Below are 27973 nucleotides of genomic sequence, written 5' to 3' on the forward strand. Positions count from 1 at the left end.
AATGGGAAAGCTCACCAGTAAAGGCGAACATAAGTATAGGTAGGAAATCATCTACACACAAACTATGGAGGTTAAAGACAAAACACAAAAGTAGTGGGACTTCCCTGGTGGTACAGAGGTTAATCTGCTTGCCAGTGCAGGGGATATGGGTTCAGGCCCTGGTCTGGGAAGATCCCACATGCCGTGAAGCAACTGAGCCTGTGTGCCACAAATACTGAGCCTGCACTCTAGAGCCCTCAAGCCACAAATACTGAGCCTGCGTGCCAAAACTACTAAAGCCCACACACCTAGAGCCTGTGCTCCACAACAAGAGAAGCCACTGCAATGAGAAGCCTGCGCACCACAATGAAGAGTAGCCCCCACTCACTGCAACCAGATGAAAGCCCACGTGCAGCAGCGAAGACCCAATGCCCCCAAAAATAAATAAAATAAAATATAAAAACATTAAAAAAAAATCCTTTTAAAAAAATAAATAAAGTTCTTGGTGAAAATGAAAAATGTGTCTTTTATTTTTACTTAAAAACCAAAGGCACTTGTTGGCCAACCCAATATATATAAAACAGGAACAAGACTCATAGAGAACAAACTAGTGGTTACCAGTAGGGAGAGGTAAAGGAGGAGGGGCAAGATAGCTGTATGGGATTAAGAGGTATAAACTACTATGTATGAAATAGATAAGCAACAAGGATATACTGTACAGCACAGGGAAATAGAGCCATTGTTTTGTAAGTACTTTAAATGAAGTATAATTTATAAAAATATGGAATCACTATGTTGTACACATGAAACTAATATAATATTGTAAATCATCTATACTTCAATTAAAAAGTGGCTACTTCTGGGCTCTCTATTCTATTCCACAAGAACATACACACTGGCCAAAAAACTTTTAATGAGGAGTTCAACCTCAGTGGTAATGAGGTAAATGCCAGTGAAGACCAGAGTAAGAAACCAGTTAGCAACCTATTCAACTGGAAGAAATTATAGAGGCCAAAAATATCATATGTGGGACAGGATGTGGTGTATGAAATCTCACATTCATTGCTGGTGAAGTTAACAAATTGATAACGTCACTTTAGAAAACACTGGGCAACATCTTGTAAAGTTGTTTTCCATCAGTCATTCCACTCATAAGAAGAATTACAACTAAAACTCCTGCACGTGTGTGCAGCAAGGTGGATAACCACCAAATAAAAAAAGAAAGAAAAAGGAAACAAGTATCTTTCATTGAACAAGGTAGTATAGTGAGAATTTTTGGATATAATTATGGAAATAGGTGAATGTCCACAAAAATCGATAAATACATTGTGATATATTGACGTAACAATATTTTGAGAAGAAGGAAAAAAAAACACTACAGCTCACACACAGTGATTCTTATAATTTAACACTGAATTCTTTAAAAGCATGTATCAGAAAACTACATCAATGTCTTGGTCCATTTGGGCTGCTGTAACATACCAAAGCCTGGGTAGCTTACAAACAACAGAAATTTGTTTCTCACAGTTCTGGAGGCTGGGGAGTCCAGGATCAAGGCGCCAGCATGGTCACATTTTGGTGAGGGCATTCTTTCTGGTTCATAGCCAGTGCCTTCTTGCTGTGTCCCCACATGGTGGAAGGGATGAGGGATCTCTCTGGAGCCTGTTGGATAAGACACTGAACGCTCATGACTTCTGCACCTCCCAACGGCCCCAACTCCTAATACCATCATCTTTGGAGATGAAGATTTCAACAAATGAATGTGAGGGGTACACATTCAAGCCATAGCAATCAAGTATGATAACCATTTATCAGAAATTAAAAAACAGAAAACCATATAATATGCTGTTTAAGTATGCTTACAAACAGGTATGATACGATTTTAATTAAACCAATGAATTGACAACTAAATGAAATAGACAAACTGCTTGAAAGATGCAAAATAACAAATCCAGCACAAGAAACAGAAAATCTGAAAGCCACCACATCTACAAAAGAAATTCTATTTATAATATAAAACACTCCCACATATAAAGTAGTGAACTTATGAAGGCAAGTTCAAGACAGTGATTATCTTTGTCAGGAAGGGAGAGGATGGGAAAGGGAGAAATATATAGATCAAGGTAGGATATTGGTTGGTAATACTCCTGTTCTTGCATTGGTTGATGGCGTTCACTATAATTTTTTTTTTTTTTAATCTTTTGGCCGTGCTGCGTGGCATGTGGATCTTAGTTCCCTGACCAGGGATTGAACCCACATCACTTGCATTGGAAGCATGGAGTCTTAACCACTGGACCACCAGGGAAGTTCCCACTATAATCTTTTTAGGAGAAATAAATAAATGACTGGGAAAAGTTTAAAAATAAATTAAACATGATAGTACATTGCCAGATGATGAGTGTGTCATAAACCAAAGTTTATGATTAATATAAACGTATACAACTGTAGTCAAATATAAATGTTAGAAGCCAACAGAGTATTGTGTTTGACATCATGTACCTGGGGAGAATCAGCCCAGGCTCAAATCCCAGCAACACCCCCTTGCTAGTTTTCTGACCTTCAGCAAGCGTTCAACTTCCACAAGCTTCTGCTTCCTCACCTACAAATCAGAGTACAAGTAGAGTCTCAAAAAATCACTGTGAGGATGAATTGAAACAGTGTATATACAGTGTTTACAAGCACCAAAAAGCAATGAATACCTGTTAACTATCCTGCCTATATTGCGGCATGGATATGGGACACAACATGCATGAGCTGAAGAACTAAGAGTAGAGGCGGATCATTCTGGGAGACTAATTACAATAAAAAGAAGGGGCCATGAGATGTCAGGCAAAGCCAATACTGAGGAGGCGATTAGAGTAAGAGGCAGAGAACAATCCAGTCAGAATTGGAAAAGAGGGACCACTGGAACCAAGTGCTACCAAAGCTGAGGTGCAGAAAAGTGGAACAGGTTTCTGCTGCATCGAAAACCAGTACACCGTGGTGGTGAAGAATGTCACTTCAGTTCAAACCCTGCCTCTACCAAGCAGTCATCTTGACAGTTATTAACCACCTGTAAATCACCATTTCCTAACCTGAAACACTGGGAGATGCCCAGTTCCTAATTCACCAGCTGCCATGAGGGTTAACAAGACCACACCTGTAAAGTACTTAGCATAGTGCCTGGCACAGGTTGAATGTTCAGTATATTGTGGGCCATTATCCACTGTCGTTAGTACTGTTCTTACATTTGGTAATTAGGATAAAAGCTATGACCTCATCAAGAATGGTTTCAGTGCTGTGGTTCTGAGCCACCTCACCACTGGGCCTCAGAAAGGAAAGGGGAAGACACCAAGTGCTGATGGGAATGTAGCAATGGGCACTCTCACACATGGCTCGTGGGAGCGTGAAAGGGTGCAGCCACTCGGTAAAACTGTCTGGCAGTTTCTGTTCAAGCTAAACATATACATAGCCTAAGACCCAGTCATTCCTCTCTCTGTATATTCCCCGCAAAAATGAGTACTATATTATGTATACATAGTATATATCTCCAAAAATAACATGAACAAGAATGTTCATAATACAAGAAATAGGAAAAAATTAAAATGGTAATCACAGGAGAATGGACATACAATGAGATACTGCTGAGCACTGAGAAAGAACAGAGTTGAACTACATAGAACCACAAGAATGACTCTCACAGGCATAACGAAGATCAAAAGAAGACAGACATGACAGAATAAACTGTGGGACTCCATTTACATCAAGTCAAGACAGTCAAAGCTAATCTATGGTGACAGAGTCTAAATACCGGTTACCTTTCTAGGAGGAAGCATGAGAAGCCTCCGAAGTTGCAGGAGAAGGTGTGATTTAGTCTCTGGTGCAGGAAGTAGCTACGGCAGGGGGCGAGACCTCTTCCAAAGTTGGGAAGTGAAGCTACAGGTATGAGACAGATAAGAGATGCTCTGTAAGGTTGAGCAGCAAGAAAGAAGGCCATGAAGTAGGTTGTATGCTGAGACATCAGTGGCTCAGGGAGTGAGTGGTGAATGGATGGATCAATGCTTGCATGGGTGGCAGAGCTGGTGCAGGAGAGAGAGCTGATCAGAAGAAACACAGAGCAGATGTGAGCCAACCAGTTAGAAGTGTTTTGGCGGCATCTTGGCAAAAGATGATGAGAGCTTAGAGCAGGATGTTCGTGGTGGAACCCATGGAGGTGGTAAAGATGATGGATTCATGCAATATGGAAAACAAAATAAGCATGATGATGGTGGCTGAATGTTGGGTTAGAGGAGGCACAGTGTTACGAGTTTGCACAAGGTCCCACCTTCTCAACTCTCTGAAAAACAGGGCCATCTACTGAAACTGTGGAGGATGGAGGAGTGGGCAAGATCATTATTTCCTTCTTATGCATGAAGAATTCGATGGAACATGTGGGATATAATGCAAAAGTAAGTAGTTGGAAGAGGCTGTCGGGCTGAGGAGGGGGTTAGAGACACATCAACTGACTGAGCTGTGCAAGGAAGCAGGAGAGGGGCAAGAGCATTACTCTGCAGTAGTGCCAATCTAGACACTTGATGACTCCAACTATTCTCAGCAGCCCAGATGTGGGCCAGACAAAGCCAAGTGTCATCTTGAGGTTTTACAGTAGAGAGCCAGGAAGATAATGCAGCTAGGGATTGCTTCTATCTGACAAATGTGAAGATAGATGAATGAATGGCTGGAAAAGGGTGGGATGCAGAGCATAGGCAGAGATAGTAAAATAGGAAAATGATACCCCAAAGGAAGACGATAATTTGCCAGTTACCAGTCGAAAAGAAATTGAGATCTATGAATAGATGCACAAAGAATTGAAAAATAATCATCTCAAAAAAACTATGAGCTAAAACAGACAACAAAATCAGAAAAACAATACGTGATCAAAATAAGTTAAATGAAGAGACAGAAACTTTAACATACAACCAAACATATATTCTGGAGCTGAGAATATAATGATGAATCAAAAATTCCATAGAAAGCTTTAACAGAAGATTTGATCATGCAGGAGAACCAATGAATTCAAAGACAGATCATTTGAAATTATACAGTTGGGGGAGGGGAAGAAAGAATGATAAAGAGTGAAGAAAGCCTATGAGACTTTTAAGAACCAATATATGCATTGCGGCAGGGAGGGTGGGGTGGGGTGTAAGACCCCTCATGATGGAATTAGTGTCCTTATAAGAAGAGCTCTCTCTCTCCTCCATGTGAAATGTGAAGACACAGCAAGAAGGTAGCCAGCTGCAATCCAAAGACAGAGTTCTCACCAGACACCCACCCTCCTAGCACCCTAACCTCCGACTTCCAGTTCCAGAACTGTGAGAAATAAATTCTTGTTGTTTAATCCAAAAAAAAAAAAGAACCAATATATGCATTATGGGAGTCCTTGTAGAAGGAGAAGAGAAGTGGCAATAAACTTACTTAAAGAAATAATGGGTGAAAACATCCCAAATATGTAGAGAGATATGGACCATCCAGATAAATGAATCTCAGAGTTCCCCAGTCAGTTTCAACAGAGAGAAAACTTCAACAGGACACTTTATAATCAAACTGTCAAAATCGAAGACAGAGATTTTTGAAAGCAGCAAAGAAAAAGCAGTTTGTTATACACAAGAGATTCTGGAGGAATGTCGTGGGTTTCTTCTCAGAAACGTTTGTACCCTTTCCATTATAAACTCTGAGGATCTAATGTACAGAACAGTGACTATAGTTAATAGTATTGTATCACATACATGAAATTTGCTAGGAGAGATTTTAAGCATTCTTACCAAAAAAAGTGATGGATGTGTTAATTAACTTGATTGTAGTTATATTTTCACAGTGTGTACTTATATCAAATAATCAATTTGTATATTTTAAATATATTTATATTTAAAGTACATAATATATATAAATTTATTTTTTGTCAGTTGTATGTCAGAAAATTTTTAATGAAGGCAAGATCAGATTTTTTCCAGGAGGAAAAAACAAAACAAAACAAAAAACCCTGAGTAGTTTATCACCTCTAGAACTGCTTCACAGGAAGTCCTAATGGAATTCTTCAATAAAAATTTTAGGGATTTCCCTCGTGGTCCAGTGGTAAAGAATCCACCTTCCAATGCAGGGGACGCGGGTTCGATCCCTGGTCAGGGAACTAACATCCCACATGCAACTAAGCCTGCACGCCACAACTACTGAGCTCGTGCGCCTCAACTACAGAGACGCCTGCACGCCACAATGAAAGATCCCACGTGCCACGATGAATATCCCACGTGTTGCAACTAAGACTCGACACAGCCAAAAATAAATGTTAAATTTCTAAAAAATAATATTAAAATGTGGGAGTGTAATTCGTACTGTAAAGGCACATATATAGTCAAACTCAGAATACTCTAATATAGAAAGCTACAAATTTCCAGTTATGAGATAAGTGCTGGAAATGTAATGTACAACATGATGACTGTAGTTAACACTGCTGTATGGTATATTTGAAAGTTAGAGTAAATCCTGAGAGTCCTCATCACAAGGGAAAAAACTTTTTTTTGTTTCTGTGTAAGATGATGGGTATTAACTAAGCTTATGTGGTAATCATTTCACAATATATGAAAGCCAAGTTATTATGCTGTACACCTTAAACTCATACAGTGCTGTATGTCGATTATATCTCAATAAAACTGGAAAAAAGAATATGCCAATATAGTAGTGGTATGCATAAATCACTTTTAAGTCTAGTATAAAAGGTAAAAGACAAAACTGTTAAAATAACTGTGACTACTGTAATTTGATATGGATAAACAATATTAAAATGTAAATTGTGACATCAATAACATAATATGTGGGTTGGAGAAGTGAAATGTTACAAATTTTTGCATGCAACTGAAGTTGTCATCATTAGCTTAAAACAGATGTTATATCTATGTTTTATGTATGCCTCATAGTAACCACAAAGAAAAAACCTCTAGTCAATTCAAAACATAAAGGGAAAGGAATCACAGCATACCACAATCAAGAAAAAAAAAGCCACAAAGGAACACAGGAAGAGAGGAAGTAAAAAAGGACTTTTAAAAAGTCAGAAAACAACAAAATCACAATGGTAACTCCTTACTATCAATAATTACTCTCAGACATAGGCTGAAAATGAATGACTGGAAAAAGATATTCCATGCAAATGGTAACCAAAAATGGTAAGAAGGTAGCTACACTTATATAAGACAAAATAGGCTTTAAGTCAGAAACTGTCAGAGAGACAAAGATTGTCACTGCATAATGATGAAGGGGTCACTCTATCAAGAAAAATATAAAAATTTAAAATTTATATGTAGCCAACATCAGAGTTCCTAAAAATATATGCAGTCTTTCACAGGTCTGAAGGGAGAAATAGACAGCCATACAATAATAGTTGGGGGACTTCAATACCTCACAATTATGGACAGATCATTCAGAGAGAAAATCAATTAGGAAACAGCAGATTTGAACTATCAGTCCAGCTGAACCTAAGAGACATATACAGAACATTCCATCCAACCAGTAGAATACACAGTCTTCTTAAATACATACAGAACATTCTCCAGGACAGATCATATGTTAGGCCAAAATACAAGTCTTAAGAAATTTAATAAGATTAAAATCATATCAAGTATCTTTTCTGACCACAATTGTATGAAACTAGAAATTAGTAACAGAAAGAAAATGAAAAATGGAGAATTTAAACAATATACTCTTGAGAAAAATCACTCAAGTCAAAGAAGAAATCAAAAAGGCAATTTTAAAATACCTTGAAACAAATGAAAATGGAAATGTAACATACCAAGTCTTATGAGATGCAGCAAAAGCAGTTCTAAGAGGGATGTTTATACCAATAAATGCCTGCATTAAGAAAAAAGATCTCAAAAGTCTAACTTCATACCTCAAGGAACTAAAAAAAAAAACGAACACAGGCCAAAGTTAGCAGAAGGAAGGAAATAATTATTAGAGAAGAAATATATTAAATAGAAACTAGAAAAACAAAACATCAACAAAACTAAGAGTTGACTTTTTGAAAGGATAAACAAAATTGACAAATCTTAAGCTAGACTAACCATGAACATAGGAGAGAAGACTCAAGGAAAGAAAATTGTACATAAAAGAGGAGATGTTACAACTGATGCCAACGAAATGAAAAGGATCAAAGGAGACTACTATGAACAACTGTATGCCAACTATTATGGATAAGCTACAAGAAATGGACAAATTTCGGGAAACATACAGTGTACCATGACTAAATCATGGAGACACAGTAAATCTCAACAGACCAATGAGTAAGGAGATTGAATCAGTAATCAAAATCCCAGGACCAGATGGCTTCACTAGTGAATTCTACCAAACATTTGAAGAATTAATGCCAATCCTTCTCAACCTCTCCCAAAAAATTAAAAGAGGAGAAACACTTCCAAATGCATTGTATGAGGCCAGTGTTTTAAGCTGATACCAAAGCCAAATAAGGCTACTACAAGAAAACTACAGGATTTCCCTGGCAGTCCCTAGGATGCAATGATGTTCAACCTATGCAAATTAATAAATGTGATATACCACATTAAAATGAGTGATAAAAAGCATATGATCTGAATAGATGCAGAAAAAGCATTTGATGAAATTTAACATTCTTTCGTGATAAAGATTAAACAAATTAGGTATAGAAGGAACTTACTTCAACATAGTAAAGGCCCTATGTGACAAATCCACCATTAACAACATAGTTAGAAAAGCTGAAAGTTTTTCCTCTAAGATTAGGAACAAGACAAGGGTGCTCACTATCACCACTTCTAGTCAACTATCACCACTTCTAGTCAACAAAGTAGTGGAAGTCCTTGCCAGAGCAATTAGGCAACGAAAAGAAATAAAAGGCATTCAAATTGGAAAAGAAGAAAAACTGTCTCTGCAGCTGACATGATATATAGAAATCCTAAAGACTCTACCAAAAAACTGTTAGAACTAATAAACAAATTCAGTAAAGTTGCAGGATACAAAATTAATATACAAAAATTAGTTCAATTTCTGTACACCAATGAACATTCTGAAAAAGAAAATCCTATTTACAATAGCATCAAAACCAAAAAATACCTAGAATAAATTTAACCAAGGAGGTGAAAGATCTGTGCACTGAAAACTATAGAGTGAAAGTAAAAACTAAGTGAAAGACTGAAGACACAAACAAATGGAAATTTATCCTGTGTTCATGGATTGGAAGAATTAATATTATTAAAATGCCTAGATTTAATGCAATCCCTCTCAAAATTCCAATAGCATTTTTTATAGAAATAGAAGAAACAATTTTAAAATTAATATAGAATCATAAAGACCCTGAATAGCCAAAACAATCTTGTACAAGAACAAAGCTGATGGCATCATACTTCTTGATTTCAAAATACACTACAAAGCTATACTAATAAAAACAGTATAGGGCTTCCCTGGTGGCGCAATGGTTGAAAGTCTGTCTGCCGATGCAGGGGACACGGGTTCATGCCCTGGTCCGGGAAGATCCCACATGCCGCGGAGCAGCTGGGCCCGTGAGCCAGAGCCTGTGCTCCACAACGGGAGAGGCCACAACAGTGAGGCCCGTGTACCACAAAAAACAAACAAACAAAAAAAACAGTATAGTTCTGGAATTAAAACAGACACATAGATTAAAGGAACAGAATAGAGAGCCCAGAAATAAAGGTATGCATTTACAGGCAACTGATCTTTGCCAGTGGTGCCAAGAACACAAAATGGCAAAAGGACAGACTCTTCAATAAATGGTGTTGGGAAAACGTGCAGAAAGAGGAAGTTTCACACAATATAAAAAATCAGTTCCAGTATATAACCTGTATATAATGGAATATTATTCAGCCTTAAGGACTAAGGAAATCCTTCCATTTGCTACAACATGGATGAAACAGGAGGACATTTAGTTAAGTGAAATAAGCCAGAATGAGAAAGATAAATACTGTATATGTTGAATCTAAAAAAGTCAAAACTTATAAAAGAAGGGGGTAGAATTGTGGTTGCCAGGTGCTGGAGTTTGGCGGTAATGAAGACATAATGGTCAAAGGTACAGTTTCAGTTACGCAGTATGAATAACTACTAGAGATCTAATGTACACCATGGTGACTATAGTTAATAATATTGTGTACTTGAAAGTTGCTAAGAGTAAAGCTTAAGTGTTCTCACCACACACTTAAATGGTAACTATGTGAGATGAGGGAAATATTAGCTTGATTTTGTAAACATTTCACATGTATACATATATCAAAACATCACATTGTACACCTTAAATATACAAAATTTTTATCAATTATACCTCAATAAACCTGGGGAAAAAAGATAAAATAGCCCAATGCAGAGAACAGAATGGTGGATTCCAGGGGCTTAGAAATGGGGTGATGTTGGTCAAAGGGTACAGAGTTTCAGATATACAAGATAAGTAAGTTCTGGAGATCTACTGTAGAAACAAACACAAACCCCTAAACATAAGACCTGAAACTGTAAAACTCCTAAAGAAAAAGGGGGATAGATTCACAACATTAGTCTAGACAATGATTTCACTGATATGACACCAAAAGCATGGGTGACAAAAGCAAAAATAGTCAAGTGGGACTACTTCAAACTAAAGTTCTATACAGCAAAGGAAACAATCAATAGAATGAAAAGGCAACCTCCAGAATAGGAGAAAATATTTGCAAATCATATATCTGATAAGAGGTTAATATCCAAAATATATACAGAGCAACAGTTTTTAAAAATTAGTAACTTGATTTAAAAATTAGCTAAAGACTTGAATAGATATTTCTCCAAAGAAGACATACAAATGGCCAACAGGTATATATGAAAAGGTACTCAACATAACTAATTGTCAGGGAAATACGAATAAAAACTACAAGGAGATATCACCTCACAAATGACAGGATGACTATTATCAAAAAACCACAAGACAAGAAGTGCTGGTGAGCTGGTGAGGATGTGGAGAAATTGAAACCCTTGTACACTGTTGGCGGGAATTCAAAGTGTTGGAGCAGCTATGGAAAACAATGTGGAGGTTCCTCAAAAAAGTAAAAATAGAACTACCATACAATCCAGCAATCCTGCTTCTGGGTATTTATCCCAAAGGGTCAAAATCAGGGTATTGAGATATCTTCACTCTCATGTTCATTATAGCATTATTCACAATATTCAAGATGTGAAAACAACCTATTGACAGATGAATGGATAAAGAAAATATACATATATGCAATATAATTTTATAATATATATTACTATATTATATATAACATATATTAGATATTTAGCCTATCACATTTTTAGGCTGGATAATACTATATTAAATATATAAATGTATATATAAGTATGTAAATATTTCTTTCATATATAAAATACAGAATATTCAGCCTCAGAAAATAAGCAAATTCTGCAGTATGTGCCAACATGGATGAACCTTGAGAATATTATGCTAAGTGAAATAAGCCAATCACAGAAAAACAAGCTACATGACTCCACTATTGTATGAGGTATCTAAAAGAGTCAAATTCATACAATCATAGAGTGTAACCATGGTTGCCAAAGGCTGGGGGGAGGGGGAAATGAAGAGTTACTAATCAATGAGCATAAAGTTTCAGTTCATCAAGATGAATGAATTCTTGAGATCTACTATATATATCATTGTACCTAGAGCCAACAATACTGTATTATGCAGTTTAAAATTTGTTAAGAGTTAAAAATTTGTTAAGGTGTATCTCATGTTAAATAGTCTTACCACAATATGCTTTTAAATTTTAAGTAAGTAAATAAATATTTCAAGAGACATTGATAATGTCTCCTTGGGGCAACACAGTCACCTGTTGAGAACCACTTCATTTTTAAAAACCGGTGTATCAAAAATTTTTTGATAAAATGCAATATTAAAGAAGACCTAAGTGAGGGGCTTCCCTGGTGGCACAGTGGTTGGGAGCCCGCCTGCCGATGCAGGGGACACGGGTTCGTGCCCCGGTCCGGGAGGATCCCACATGCCACGGAGCAGCTGGGCCCGTGAGCCATGGCCGCTGAGCCTGCCCGTCCGGAGCCTGTGCTCCGCAATGGGAGAGGCCACAACGAGGAGAGGCCCGAGTATTAAAAAAAAAAAAAAAAAAGACCTAAGTCAATACCTTAAGAGGCAGAAAAAGGAATGTGGAAAGAATATATGTGACATGAACACAAGGCAAGGTAGCCTCAGAGAGTGGCAGCATTTGGATCAAAATATTTCCGGGATGACACAGGATGACGACTTGTATTTTCAGAGTGGGCACAGGGGTGCCCCTCAGCACGACCAGCCTCATGAATGGCTCCCAGGGTATTAAGCTTCTCCCCAGTAAGTCAGGGAGGATGGAGCTCAGACTGGCTCCCAGAAGTGCACTGGCTTCCTCTATTTGCTGGATCTTTAATCTCTTGCTAATACCTTTGTTCCTATGAAAGTAGTACATTGAACAGCCAAAGCTTAAGTGTAATAATAAATTATGGGTATGTTCCTTACTCTTTCCAGACAGATTTCTAAGCCCTCTACTTACAGTTATAGTTTCTACAATTGACTATGTGTTTGGGCCCCATCGTCTGGGGTAGTGTCACCATGGTCTTCGTCCTACATAGGTTGAAGCCATGAGTCCAATCCAGTCACAAAAAAACAGCCCTTCCCCCAGTCCTAACCATGAAACCAGAGCCACACACATCATGTTATACCTAGTGAGGTGTTGCTTCCTTTTCCTCACCCTCTTTCATTTTGACTGTTTAGAGGACTCTATTGTTATTTTAGGCCAGTGAGTGGTGAACATATCTTGTTTGTTGCTTCATGTTTCTCAACATTTGGCCCTTTTTTTTTTTTTTTTTTTTTGCGGTACACAGGCCTCTCACTGTGGTGGCCTCTCCCGTTGCGGAGCACAGGCTCCGGACACGCAGGCTCAGCGGCCATGGCTCACGGGCCCAGCTGCTCCACGGCATGTGGGATCTTCCCGGACTGGGGCACGAACCCGTGTCCCCTGCATCGGCAGGCGGACTCCCAACCACTGCACCACCAGGGAAGCCCACATTTGGCCCTTTTATAGTCATTGTCAGTGATACCCATGTCTCTCAGTTTTGCTTTGCTTCCTGGACAGTGAAACTGTAACTGTATGACTCTGTTCTCTAAAGGGCATTCAATCATTCTTTCCATCATCTGTTAATATTTAGGAGTTTCAGATTCTCCCTAGGAATCTGTGATTCAGTGAACAGTGGATGGAGAAATAATGTCCCAGAACTCATAAATCCTATAACAGATGTACATGCTAACATTATGCATATAATTAATTATATAAAGATTACTCAAATTAACTATACTAGGTTCTTCAATGAAGAAATCCACGAAATTCTGAAATAGTGTGGTAGAGGAAAATTTTTTGTTTGGAGATCTGAAAGAAGCCTCTCACTATGAAAGTTTGATGGATTTTCTAAGCATAGTTCAGGTGCTTCTGACATTAGGACAACCAACTGGAGGAATCTCATGGAAGTCTTGTGCAGCCTCAGGGTAATGGTAGAAATCTGATGTTTTGAGAATAGAGACATGGGTAGGACAGCACGATATGAAACTGGAAAAAAAACCGACAGATGGTTCTGGATAGGCACTTGGGACAGACCAGGAATTCTGAAGTTTGTCTTAAGAAAAATTATAGGCTAATGAAGGGGTCCAATCAGGTAAGTAAAAATGAATTTTACTGCCATGCACATGTGCAGGGCTAGCCTTTCCTTCTGTGCACTTACACATTGCCTGCCTGAAACCTGTCAATAGCCTCCATTGCTTTGTGCACACCTGTAGCAAGATCCTGCAGCTACCGAAGGGCATGCCAACAGCCAGGGCCCCCACAGTTGCTTGTAGGCCTGAATTAAGCCCTATCTCCTGTTCCAGGCCACACCACTGGGCTTACTTACAACTAGCCTCCTGAAGTGCACTGTCTGGCCCAAACCCCCATTGCTGGCCTACAGTGCTGTGGCACATGGCTGGGGAGATCCTGCAGCCGCAGTAGTGCATGTCAACAGCCAGGGCCTCCACAGCTCCTTGTGGCCTCAGATTTGACCCCATCTCATGTCACTGACCTGCACTCCTGGATTCACCTTCAGCTAACCCCTCTAGCTGTGTGCCTGCATACCCCCAGCCTAACTCTTAACCCCAGGCCTCTACTACATGCACCCGTGGCAAGACACAACAGCCCTGGTTGTGCACACTGCCAGTGCACTCACAGTTGACCCTGGCCTTTACAGTTGACCCTGGCCCCCACTGCTACGCATGTGTCTGGAACTGGCCCCTGACAGTTTACATGCACCTACAGCTGGCCCCCACAGGTGAGCATATACACACCACCAGCTCTGGCTACCACTGCTCCATGCCTTGTTCCCTAGCCACTGGACCTGGCGGTGCTGCTGAGGACCCCAAAAATCCTTGCAGCCTCTGTGGACCCCCTACATCACTCACCAATGACCATGAAGTTGCTGATGCCTTGTACCCCAGCAGCCTAAGCCAGAGTCACCACTTCCACCCAGACCCAGAGACAACACACATATTCACACTTCATGCCTTGCAGCACTAGAACCAGGGTCTCAACATGTTCCAGCATGCCTCCACCTGCAGGTGAAGTTTCTTCCTTCCCAAAGTCAGTCCATAAAGTCTGGAAGAAGTGACTTCTTCTTCAAATGGACAGACACCCATGCAAAGCTACAGAGATCATGAAAAATCAGGGAAACATGATACCACCAAAGGAACACAGTAAACATCCTATAACTGACTCACACAAAAAAGGCACTACATGAATTACCTGACAATTCAAAATAGTTGATGTAAAGATGCTCAGAGAGCTACAAGAGAACAGCTAAACAGTTTAACAAAATCAGGAAAACAATACAAGAACAAAATGAGAAGTTCAACAAAGATAGAGAGCTTTAAATAAAAAGACCAAACAGTTTTGGAGCTGAATAATACAACGATTGAACTGAAGAATTCAATAGAGAGCTTTAACATCAAAATAGCATAAGGAGAAGAAAGAACTGGTGAGCTCAAAGGCAGATTATTTTAAATTATCCTATCAGAAAGGGAAAGAGAAAAAAAGAATAAAAAAGGATGAAGAAGAAGATTGAGAACTACAGAACGTATGGGACACCACTAAGAGAAACAATCTATGCATCATTGGAATACCAGAAGAAGAGAGAGAGAAAGAAAGACTCTTTAAAAGAAATAATGTCTAGGGGCTTCCCTGGTGGCACAGTGGTTGAGAGTCTGCCTGCCGATGCAGGGGACACGGGTTCGTGCCCCGGTCCGGGAAGATCCCACATGCCGCGGAGCAGCTGGGCCCATGAGCCATGGCCGCTGAGCCTGTGCATCCGGAGCCTGTGCTCCGCAATGGGAGAGGCCACAACAGTGAGAGGCCCGCGTACCACAAAGAAAAAAAAAAAAAAAAAGAAATGTCTTGAGAGCTTCCCAAACCTGGGGAGAGATACTGACATTCAAGTTCATGAAGCTAATAGGTAAACCAAAACATTTCACTCTGAAACAGTCATCTCCAAAATACCATAAAATTGTGTAACATCAAAGACTAAGTGAGAATTTTCAAAGCATGAAGAGAAAAAAATTTTCTCTCATATTAAGGAACCCCCAGGGACTTCCCTGGTGGTCCAGTGGCTGGGACTCCACACTCCCAATGCAGGGGGCCTGGATTCTACCCCTGGTCGGGGAACTAGATCCCAAATGCCGCAACTAAGAGTTCTCATACCACAACTGAAGATCCCACATGCCACCAGTAAAAGATCCCACACGCCACAACTTAGGATCCCACATGCTGCAAAGAAGACCCCGCACACAGCAAGGATTCCGTGTGCCTCGGCTAGGACCTGGTGCAGCCAAATATAGATAGATAGATAGATATTTTTAAAAGGATATAACACTTAAAAAAAGGAACCCCCATAAGTCTATCAGTGATATCTAAGCAGAATTTTTCAGCCCAGGAGATAATGAGATGATATATTCAAAGTGCTGAAAGAAAAAAACTGTCAACCAAGAATACTTTACCCAGCAAAACTGTCCTGCAGAAATAAAGGTAAGATAGACTTTCCCAAAAAAAGAAAAGCTGAGGGAGTTCATGACCACTAGAACTGCCTTACAAGAACTGCTGAAATGAATTCTTCAAGCTGAAACAAAAAGTTGCTAAGTAGAAACAGAAAAACATATGAAAATAGTATTACACACTGGTAAAGGTAAATATATAGTTAAAAGTCACAATACTCTAATACTGTATCATGGTGGTGTGTTAAACACTTAACTGTAGTATAAAGGTTACATGACAGAAGCATTAAAAATAGCTATAGCTACAAAAATTTGGTAATGGATACACAATATTAGAAGATACAAATTGTGACATCAAAAGCATAATGATGGTTGGGTGGAGTAAAAGGGTAGAGTTTTTTTATGCAATCAAAGTTAAGTTGTCATTGGCTTAAAACAGACTGTTCAGGAATAAGATATTTCACATAACACTCAAGGTAACAAAATAAAGACTTATAGTAGATAAACACAAGATAAAGGGACTCAAAGTATACCACTACAGAAAATCATAAATTCACAAAGGATGGCAACAGAGAGGAAAAAAGAAACAAAGGGACTACAATACAGCCAGAAAACAACTGCAAGCAAGATGGCAATTGCAAGTCCCTATCAATAATTACTTAAATATAAATGTATTAAATTCTGTAATCAAGAGACACAGAATGGCTGAGTGGATAAAAAGAAAAATCAAGATCCAACTAGGTGCTGCAGAGAGGAGATTCACTTCATCTTCAGGGACACACACAGGCTCAAAGTGAAGACATGGAAAAGGATATTCCATGCAAATGAAAACTAAAAGACAGCACAGGTAACTATGCTTGTATCAGACAAAACAGACCTTAATTCAAAAAGTTTAACAGCAAAGAAGTTAATTATGTAATAGTAAACAGTTCATTCATTAAGCGGATATAATAACTGTAAATATATATGCACCCAACATTGGAGAACCTAAATGTATTAGGCAAATAGTAACAGACTGGAGAGAGTAATAGACAACAATACAATAATAGAAGGGGACTTCAACCCTACTTTCAACAGTGAATAGAAAATCCAGAGAGAAAATCAGTAACAAAACATTGGACTTGAACTATACACATGGAATGTGTATACACAAGTGTACATGGAATGTTCTCCAGGATAGATAATATGTTAGGTCATAAAACAAGTTTCAACAAATTCAGAAAGATTGAAATCACACCAAGTACCTTTTCTAAACACAAAGGTATCGACTAGAAATCAATAACAGAAAACTGAAAAGTTCAAAAACATGTGGAAGTTAAACATATAATCTAAAATAACCAAAGACGAAAACAAAAGGGAAATTTGAAAAAATACCTTGAAACAGAGGAAAATAAAAACACAACATACCAAAACTAAGGGATGCAGCAAAAGCAGTGCTAAGAGGGAACTTTATAGTGAGTAATGCCTGCATTAGAAAAAAGATCTCAAATAAACAATCTAACTTTTCAACTCTAAGAACTAGAAAAAGAACAAACTAAACCCAAAGTTAGCAAAAGGAAGGAGATAAAGAACAGAGTGAATATGTAAAATACAGAAACAATGGAGAATCAATGAAACCAAGAGTCAATTTTTTTGAAAGATAAAACTGACAAACTTTTACGCAGACTTAACAAGGAAAAAAGGAAGAGGACTCAAATTAATTAAAAATGATTGAGGAGGGCTTCCCTGGTGGCACAGTGGTTGAGAGTCCGCCTGCCAATGCAGGGGACACGGGTTCGTGCCCCAGTCCGGGAAGATCCCACATGCCGCAGAGTGGCTAGGCCCATGAGCCATGGCCGCTGAGCCTGTGCGTCCAGAGCCTGTGCTCCACAACGGGAGAGGCCACAACAGTGACAGGCCCGTGTACCGCAAAAAAATAATAATAAAAATAAATAAAACTCATATGGAAATGCAAAGGATTCAGAATAGCAAGAAGAAATTTGAAAAAGAAGTACAAAGTTGAAGGACTGCATTACATGATTTCAAGACATATTATAAAATTATATTAAGACTAAGATATTTGCAAAAATATAGATGAAAAAAGTACAGAAAAAGAGTAGCACATATAAGAGCAACTGATTTTTGAGAAATGTGTAAAGGCAATTTAGTGGAGAAAAGATAGTTCTTTCAACAAATGTTGTGAAGCAACTGAGTATCATTTTTTTTTAAAGAACTCTGACTCCAAACCTTACACAGTGCATTATAATTGACTCAAAATGGATTATAAACCTAAAACTGAAAACCTCCATTAGGGAGCATAAGAGAGAATCTTCTTACTATGGGTTAGACAAAGACTTTTTACATACAATCCAAACACATGTTCAATAAAATGAAAAAAACAATATATTGGACTTTATTTTATCAACATTACAATTTTCTGCCATAGGAAAACTGTTAAGAGAATGAAAAACCAAGCCACAGGCTAGAAAACTGTACTGGCAAATCTCATACTTAATTAAGGACTTGAATCTAGAATTTAAGAAATCTGAAAAATCAGTAATACATCAGAAAAAGATTTTAATAGGCAAAAGATCTGAACAAACACTTAACCAAAGAAAACAGAGGGATGGTAGTAAGCACATGTAAAAATTCTAAACACTGGCCATTAGGGAAATACAAAATAAAGTCACAGAGAAATACCACTACACACCTAAGGAAAATGGCTACAATCAAAAACACTGACCACACCAAGTGCTGGTAAGAATATAGAGCAAATAAAACTCTCATACACTGCGGGTGGGAATGTAAAATGGTATAACCACCTTGGAACAGTTTGTCAGTTTATAAAAAGATATACATCCACTTACTCTTTGACTCAGTGTATTTATCATGTTCTTTATTTTCTGTATTTTTTGATGTTTTGACATCTTAAAAAGCTTGCTGGAGAGACCACCCCTCCCAGGACTATCCCATTCTTGAGACAGCAAAGGGTTTAGCCAGAAGTATGTCTCTAACGTACAAACCAACTGATCCAAATCTATAGCCCCAACCACCAAGTCACACACAAAGCCAATATTTCCCCTGCCCTAAATCAACACAAGGCCAGGTACCAGACAATCTGAGACCAGTTCCCTAGTCCAAAACCTGCTGTCATTATTCAAACTAGCCAATCCTAAGCTGTTTACTCTGCCTTGCTCCTCCCACAAAAACCCCAATAAAGGCTGTGGCCTCTGCCTTCCCCTCACTCTTTTCTGCCTCCTGACCAACAGTGGTGATCTCCATGTAGCCCTATGTGTCCTTTCCCTTGGGAAATGTAATAAAATCTTTCAATGGTATTAACATCTCTGTGTTAGCACTCAGTCACTGCATAAGTTAAAATGCTGTGGTCACAAATGAGACATTCAAGCCTTTTACTCCTAAGTATTGGAACATGAACAAAAAAAAGAACAAAGAGCATCACTCATCATCCAGGTACACAGGGGTTAAGCCACAACCCACTGCAGTCACCACCAGCAGTGTACCTTGAGGGGAATTCAGGATGAAAAAACAGGATGAGTCACTCTGTGCTTTGGATAAATGGTCCCCTAGATAATTAGATGCATATCTCAGGAAGAACTTTAGTGACCCCAGATTCTTGCATCTTCTCATACATAGAAAAGCACTAAAATCATTAACTTGAGATATCTGTTCTTTGTGATTAGCAGTAATCTTTTACCAAGATGTATGCTTGACTACATGTATTTCCTAGCCAAAAAATTCATATATATACTGGCTCCTCCCCTACGTTTTTGGAGCAGTTCCTCAGAGCTGTCTCCTGGGCTACAGTCCTCAGTAAGACCCTGAATAAAACTTAAACTCACAACTCTTATGTTGTGTTTTTCTTTAAGTTGACAACCCAAGAGAAAGCCTAGTACATGAATGTCCATAGCAGCTTTATTTGCAGTAACTCCAAACTAGTATCAATCCAAATGTCCATTAAAAGATTAATAGAAAAACAAATTGTGATATATCCATCAAGTAAATACTACTCTCTAATGAGGCAAATAAAGTACCCATACATGCAACATGGAGAAATCTGAAAATAATTATGATATGTGGAGGAAAAAAAGGCAAAAAAGAGTAAACATCTTGTTATTCCATTTATACAAAATTCTAGAATTGGAAGTTTTTAGTGAAAGACGTGAGAATGGGGAGCTAGGGCGGGAGGACAGGAGGGATTATAAAGGAGGATAAGGTAACTTGGAGGGTGATGAATTTGTTAAATATCATTAAACCATATATGTATAATGCCCATACATGACAAAACATCACATTTTACACTTTAAATATACACAGTTTACTACCCATCAATTATATCTCAATCCAGCTTTCAAAAAATCTGGATCTCCTGTTTCTCTTGAAGAACTGGAATATTTGACAAACATATTGACTTGACCATAACTATTCTCAGCCCTCTGGTGGGACACCCCTACTTCAATGGAAGGAAAGAATAGCAAGCAATAAAGACTGTGAGTCACAAAAGTCACATTCTTGGACTACAATATCTCTCTTCTCTCAGTCTCCATTTTCTTGCCTGTCTAACAGTGGCTTTGAGGTAAACAGCCCAAGTAGCCCCAGGAATCCAGAAAGCTTTAAGATTATTTGCTCTGCCGGTGACCCTTGTCCATAGAAGAAATGTAAATCTAGAAGTACTGAGAATATCTATACATGCTCATCCCTCACAGCTTTAGTGAGCAGAATATTTCTGGAAGCACTTCAGATGGGGTACATCCTCTTTAGCTCGCTCCCCCCAACTCTAATCACACCCAGTGTGTGAATGTAATTATGCCTCCAATGACCTTAGACCACTCTTGATTTCCTCCAGAGAAGGGGAGAGTACAGAGGTCTGCCTTCCCTGGGCACACTGGGTAACCTGATGCACATTAGCCAGAAGGCAGAGGCGAGATGGCTTCTGCCACAGGTACTGGCAGTGATTTAACTCAGGCAAGGGCCTTGAGCAGGTCAAACTGCATTACAGGTCCTGAGAGCTTCCCACATAACTGGCACTCATAGGAAATCTCCCCACTGTGGACGTTCAGATGTGTGAGATACAACTTTTGGTTGATGGCTACTTTATAAAGACTACTGTCAGAACTTCTCCCTGGTGTCATTCCCGTTGACCAAGCAAACACCCTGCACTGCAGAGGCCTTTCTCCAGTTTGAACTTTCTGGTAACAAATGAGGAAAGGCCACTAGCTTAAGGCTTTTTTACAATGTGACTTCTCTGATGTTTAATGAGGCTGGACTTGTGGCTAAAGAATGTCCCACATTCACTGCATTCATAAGGCCATTCTCCAGTGTGTAGTCTCTGGTGTTGAACAAGTGTGGGTTTAAGGCAGAAGGGTTGCCCACATTCGTTGCACTCAGAAGGCTTTTTGCCAGTGTGAACTCTCTGGTGTAAAATGAGGCTGGATCTTTGGCTAAAAAAATTCCCATTTTATGCACTCGTATGGCTTTTCACCAGTGTGAACTCTCTGGTGTACAATAAGGCCAGAACTTTGGCTAAAGGATTTCCTACATTCAGTGCACTTACAAGGCCTTTCTCCAGTGTGGGTTCTTTGGTGCCAAACAAGTGTGATTTTGTGGCCAAAGAATTTTCCACATTCACTACACTTATAAAGTCTTGCCCCAGTGTGAATTCTCTGATGTTCAATAAGGCCAGAGCTTCGCCTAAAGCATTTCCCACATTCACTACATGCGTAAGTCTTTCTCTAGTGTGGATTTTCTGGTGCTGGACAAGTCTGGCTAAAGGCTTTACCACATTCACTACACTCATGAGATCTTTCTCCAGTGTGAATTTTCTGATGTTGAACAAGTCTGTGTCTATAGCTGAAGGCTTTCCCACATTTGCTGCATTCATAAGGCCTTGCTCCACTGTGAACTCTCTGGTGTACAATAAGGCTGGAGTTATGGCTAAACAGTTTCCCATATTTGCTGCACTCATAGGCCTTTCTCCAGTGTAGACTCTCTGGTGTTGAACAAGTGTTTGCTGCTATAGGCTTTCCCACATTTACTGTATTCATAAGGCCTTTTTCCAGTGTGAACTTTCTTATGCCAAACAAGGTGGGAACTTCTGCTGTAGGCTTTCCCACATTCACTGCGCCCATAAGGCCTTACACCCATGTGAACTCTCTGCTGTACCATAAGTCTAGAGTTGTGCCTAAAGAATTTTCCACATTCAACGCACTGATAAGGTCTTTCTCCAGTGTTAACTCTTTGGTGTTCAACGAACTTATTTTTGTGGCTAAAGGCTTTCCCACATTCACCTATCGTGCCCTTCTCCATTGCGAAAAGTCTCCCTGCATTCAGTGCTTCTAGGTGAATTCCCCTTGCTGTGAGTGTTCTGGCGCTGGAGAAGGCCCAAGCTGGGCAGGAGGTCCTTCCTACAATCCCCACACATAAAGGGATTCTCTGACATGTGGACTCTGCAATTCTTAACAAACAAAAGCCAGTCCTCAACCCTTCTGAGGTGTTTCTCTCCACTGTGCTGCTTCTGTTGCTGGTGAATGCTTACACTGAACCAGAGTTGTTTCACACATGCTGCACACGTGCAGTTTCTGCCTGGGGTATATTCCCTGCTGCTGAGACAGGTACAAAATGTCTTTCAAGACTGGGCCACACATCCCACAAGGGTAGGCCTTCTGGATGGTTGGACCTGCCTTGGGAGTCCTGAGTTGTAACACGCCTTGAGAAAGTGCCTCCTCATCCTTCATTCAAAACCAACAATCTGAAAGCATGCAGCCTCTGGTGGGAGGGGGCAGCCCTATCACAAATGTACTTCTTACAAACCCAGGAATTAGTACATAGGACTGTTGGAAGGACAAAGGGGCTGAAGTGAGGTAAGAAAGGGTCTGCTGTGCAGTTCTGAGCCTGGCGAGATCACACAATGGGGAGGTCTACTATGGGCAAGGAAACAGGTGGGATGCAGTACAGGAAGAAGAGGCTGGGTCTCCCAACTCACTTCTCTGCAAATGGCTTTCAGCAGGGGCTTGTCTGCTAGTGACATGAGCACTGAACAAAAGGGGAAATCAACTGCAACCAAGTAGCTGGTGTTCATGTACTGCTTAGAATATGTCTACATCTCACCAATACATTACGTGTAGCTCAATGTTGGAGAGCCCTTCTGAGGGAGCCGTGGAGAGGAACAGGGGAGACCTGAAGGCCAGACAGGCATGGATTAGCCCTGGCCAGAAGTCAGATTAGAAATGATAAAGGGGCAAATTGTCAAGAATGGAGATTAAAAGATAGAAGTAAATTATGGCCCCTGACCTTGGCATGAAAACAACAATGGGCACCAGAGAGGTTCCTGGTGTGATGTGAACCCAGCCCTGACATGAAGCCATCCCTCAGGTCCCACCTCCCAAGGCCAGTCCCCCTCCAGGGCCCTCTTGCTATGGCTGGAGTCAGGCCTACCCTGTCAGGCACCCACATCTCTCCCTGCAACTCCAGTTGGGCAACTACATGGAACCTGGAAGACACAAGTCCTAAGTGAAAGACAAGGCAGGTGAGTAGACAACACTGGTGCAGAGCAACCCACCCCATGAACACAGGGAAAAAAACTAATGTTACAAAAAGAAACCTGGAGGAGTATCTCATAGGAACAGCCCAGTGGTCCCCACAAGTAGTGACCATGTTGGTGCCTGCAATTCCTGGCACAGTCAGGCATGAGGAAATGCCAGCTGGAGGGAAGGGGGCAGACCTGGGGCAGAGAGTTGCAATATATCTGGACAGTCACTCTGCTAGGGTGACCAAGTCTTTGGGATCCACTGGTTTCATTGCAGACTTCCTACTCCCATATCCTTCCCTGAAAGGCTTCAGGGATGCTGAAGGGTTGCTTGGGAGAGGATGGGAAAGTACACTCAGCCAAGCCTGGCACCCACAGCACCTATGAAAGAAGACACAGGAAGGGAGCAATGTCCACAGTCTGGCTGTGAAGGAAAGAGTGGCCCCTGGAGAAACAAGGAAGGAAAGAAACCAGTCAAAGACACTCGGCTGAGTGTGAAGGACTCACCCAGTGAGGCTACAAGTGCAAAATTCTCCAACATCACATCATGGTACAGGAGCCTCTGAGTCCCTCAAGAAGCTCCCACTCCTCCTGAGACAAGTCCACAGCCACATCCTCAAAGGTTACAGTGCCCTACCATGATGGGGAAGGCAACGTCCCTGAGCAGCCTCTCTCCCCAGGACCCTCAGTTAGTCCCCCAGACATCCACTCCCTGCCCCCACTCCTCTCCAGCTCCAAAACTCAGGATATACGAGGCCCAGATGCCACTGGTGCCAGCATTCTCCTTCCTGTTGATCAATGTGCCATCCCACATCCACGATAGGCATGTGGGCAAATAAATGCCATCCAAGCACTGGGTATGGCATGAAAGTCTCCACCTCCACTCTTGCCAGCAAGTTCCACAAGGGTTCCCAGATCATGCCTCCCAGACACACCAAACATGGGCTCAGTTTTCTTCCTTTAAGCTGCTGGGAGCAAGTCCCTGGGACCTTCAGTTCTCACTCTCCCCACTGAGCGCACCACTCCACTGACAACACCTCCCCCACATTTCCAACCCCCCACCAACACTGCTACCTCCTCCACCTCAGCCCACACCAAAGGCATCTCCCTGGCCTCCCCACATGCCACTCTGCACAAGGCATCTGGAAAGTGCTTGCCAAACGCAGTTACGATCCACCTGCCCAGAGCCCTGATGGCCCACGCTGGCAGGGGAAGCCCCAGCCCTGCTTTAAAGGCCTCTCCACCACGCCCTTTCCTTGCTTCAGCTTCAGCCACCTAGAACCACATGCAGGTGCCACATACTTTAAATTCTCTTTCCTGCTGTGTTACACATGCTGTCCCTTCACCAGTCTCAGCCTTCCTCTTTCCAGTCAAGCCTCATTCAAAACCCAGAACCTCCCATCCCCCAGCCCAGGCCCAGCTACTCTCCCAGCTGACCCATTTGCCCCTGAGCTTATCTGCCAGCCTAAGTGAAACCCTGCAGGCCTCACCAAAGGTCACAAAACTCTAGCGTGCTTTTAGAGGGGGAGTAGGCCTCGGCCTCACTGCCATCTCACCTCCATTACTGCTATGCTCCCACATCCACCTCATGTGCACTCCCCCTTGGAAGCCATGGTCCCCTACCAGACCCACCTCTCCTCCACACCTACCTCCTCCCGCACGGCCGCTACTCTCCCTCATCTGCCTTTGTGATGTGCACCAGCCCCATTCAGGTGCTCAAGAGAGAGGCCCAGTCCTCCAATCTGGCCCTCCTCTTCCTTGTCCCCTAACAACACCGTCACCATGATCTGAAGACTCCCCCTACTAAATGACTCACAGCTCCACCCCAGTCCACACACAGGCCACCAGCTTGTGGTGTCTCCAACCTGATTTCTTCCCCTGAAAACCAGACCTGTGTCCAGCTTTCCACTCAATGCCTCCACTTGGGGGGCTCTCTGCTTCTCAGACTCAACATGGCCAAAATCTAACTCCTAATATTCCCTCTTGAAAATTACATGCCTACAAGTGATTTCCCCATTCCAGTTAATGGCATCTCCTTCCTTCCAGCTGCAAAGGCCAACACTTAGACAACTCCCCTCTCTAGTCAGAAAGTCTTGTTGGACCTACTTTAAAAACACATCCACAAATCCCCATCCACAGCCACTACCCTGATCCAGCCACCAACCTGGTCCCGCTGTCACCACACTCATCTAGAGTACTGCAAAAGCCTCCCTCACTCCTACTGTCTGCTCTCCACTCTGCAACCAGAGAAAGTCTGTTTAGACCTGATTCAGACCCTCTTCTACTCCAAAACTTCCATGGCTCCCAGTGTCCCCAGAATAGAGGCACAGTTCCTCAGCCTGCCATTTCAGGCCTGACTCCTGCACCCCGGCTCTCTGATCCCATAAGACGTAATGGAGAACTGCGGTTGCCACTCAGTCTCACCTCTAAGCATTTGCACATGGTGATTCCCGTACATTTAATACCTTCTACAGGACAGACTATTAGTGGCCAGAAACCAGGGACCCCTCCATACAACCCCTGGCCTGGATTCAGGGTCTTGAGTCTGAGGAGAGGCCTCAGAACCAATGACAACAGTAGAGTGGCAGGCAGGGGGTCCCAGGACACATCCTGGAGACCATGAGTGGGAGATGGGGAGAGTGAGGTCCTGAGCCAATCTTTACTCACCTATACATTGCTCATGAAATGCTTCTGAAGCCATGGAAACCTGCAGGAAGAGTGAGACTATGAGTGAAGGGCATCCATGGTGGGGTCTCAAGGGCTGATCCAACGTCCTATGCCTACCCTGAAGCAAGATGGCCTGACTTTAACTTCTGGGCTTCAGTCCTTGGTGCTGCCTCTTACTAGCTGTGTAACCTTAAACTAGAACTCAATCTTCCTGTGCCTCAGTGTTTTTATCTCTAAAATGGGCATAAAAATGGTACCAACCTCATAGGGCTAACGTTGGTATCATATGCCTTAGGGTATGTCAGGTGTTAAATATGAGCTATAACTACCATCCACAGAATTGAGGCTTTTGTCAATGTTTTCAGTGCAAATGACTTAATGGATTTTGAAATTTTAGATGTGTGTTATATTTACCTTTTGAGTATTTGAGAAAATGTAATAGTTAAGACTTTTTAGTGTCTTAATATACTGATTTATGGTATATTCAGGTGTGAACCAAATATTAAGTGTTCGCATAAACTTGTTAAATTCACACATTTCAGTGTTGAACTGAAACGCCTACCTACACCTACACATTCAGAATACTGATCTCTCAGTGGAAATGAGTGGTTGTTTCATAAACTCCTAGTTAAAAATGGGGAAAGAGGGTTGAGTGGATGCTAATTTTTCTATCCTTTAAAATCTTCTCATAGGGACTTCCCTGGTGGCCCAGTGGTTAAGACTCCGCACTCCCAGTGCAGGGGGCCTGGGTTCAATCCCTGGTCGGGGAAATAGATCCTGCAAACATGCCGCAACTAAGAGTTCTCATGCCACAACTAAGAGCCCACATGCTACAACAAAGATCCCACGTGCCGTAACTAAGACCCAGAGCAGCCAAAATAAATTATTAAAAAAAAAAAAGTCTCATAATTGGATCACTTCTCCCCACTCTACAGCCACCTCTCCGGTCCAGCCTCCATGGTAATTCTGGTCTGTTTGCAGTAGCCTCCACAAGGTCACCCCATATCCACTATCCTTAACTGCCCACCCCTACCCTCTACCCCGCACGCAGTTTGATCTCTCAGCATCCTTTAGGAAACTTCTAGAATTCTAGCTCAAATCTAGTCTATCTGCTCACAACTCTCCGTGGCTACCAGTGTATTCAGAATGCAGGCCCAGCTGCTCGGGCAACTACCATTCCACATAGCGCTCATCCGCTCACAATGTTTCCATAAGGAGACTCGCCCCAGGTTTCCCGAATGCTCCTCTATCGCACCTCCATGGCTCTGCACATGTTGGTCCCTCTGCATGTAACAGTCCTCTACGCATTACACTGGGTGTCAGAAATGGGGACTCCACCCAGGAACGCTCCACTGTCTTAAAGGGGACAACCTAAAGTGACCTGGGCAAGCGCCCCTCATTCGAAGCTTTAGGGTTCGGAGGTGGGGGTCTGGGCAGGTGAAGGCCTGTGGCACAGAGCATCAACCTCTGCTGGGTCCCTCAGCACAGCCGCCAGAGAGCCTGTAGCGGAGCGAAGCCGGGAAAGTCGGGCGACAAAGCCCGGGCGCCGCGGGCTCAGCCAAACCCCTACCCCAGCCCCTGGGCGGAGTCACACCAGGCGGCGCCCTCTCCGAGCCACACACCCGCCTCTATGAGCTGCAGACACCGTCTTCTCTCGCCCCTTCCCGCTCACTTTACCTCGGGCCGGACCAAGAGCTGCATAACCGGATCAAGCCGACCGACCCATGGTCACCAAAATGACCGCCGCC

General features: G+C 41.6%; 1 long non-coding RNA gene and 1 pseudogene across 1 annotated transcript; both read right to left on the reverse strand.

Annotated features, from left to right (window-relative positions):
• Nucleotides 1-569: 569 nt before the first annotated feature.
• Nucleotides 570-27973, reverse strand: LOC138413913 (uncharacterized). The gene is made up of 3 exons (XR_011246309.1): nt 27903-27973; nt 26226-26265; nt 570-1641 (listed from the first exon to the last, which is right to left on the reverse strand). It is a non-coding gene; the product is annotated as an uncharacterized lncRNA (long non-coding RNA).
• Nucleotides 20060-25120, reverse strand: LOC132416888 (zinc finger protein 547-like; annotated as a pseudogene).

The sequence above is a fragment of the Delphinus delphis genome, chromosome 20 (assembly GCF_949987515.2).
Source record: "Delphinus delphis chromosome 20, mDelDel1.2, whole genome shotgun sequence".
NCBI lineage: Eukaryota > Metazoa > Chordata > Mammalia > Artiodactyla > Delphinidae > Delphinus > Delphinus delphis.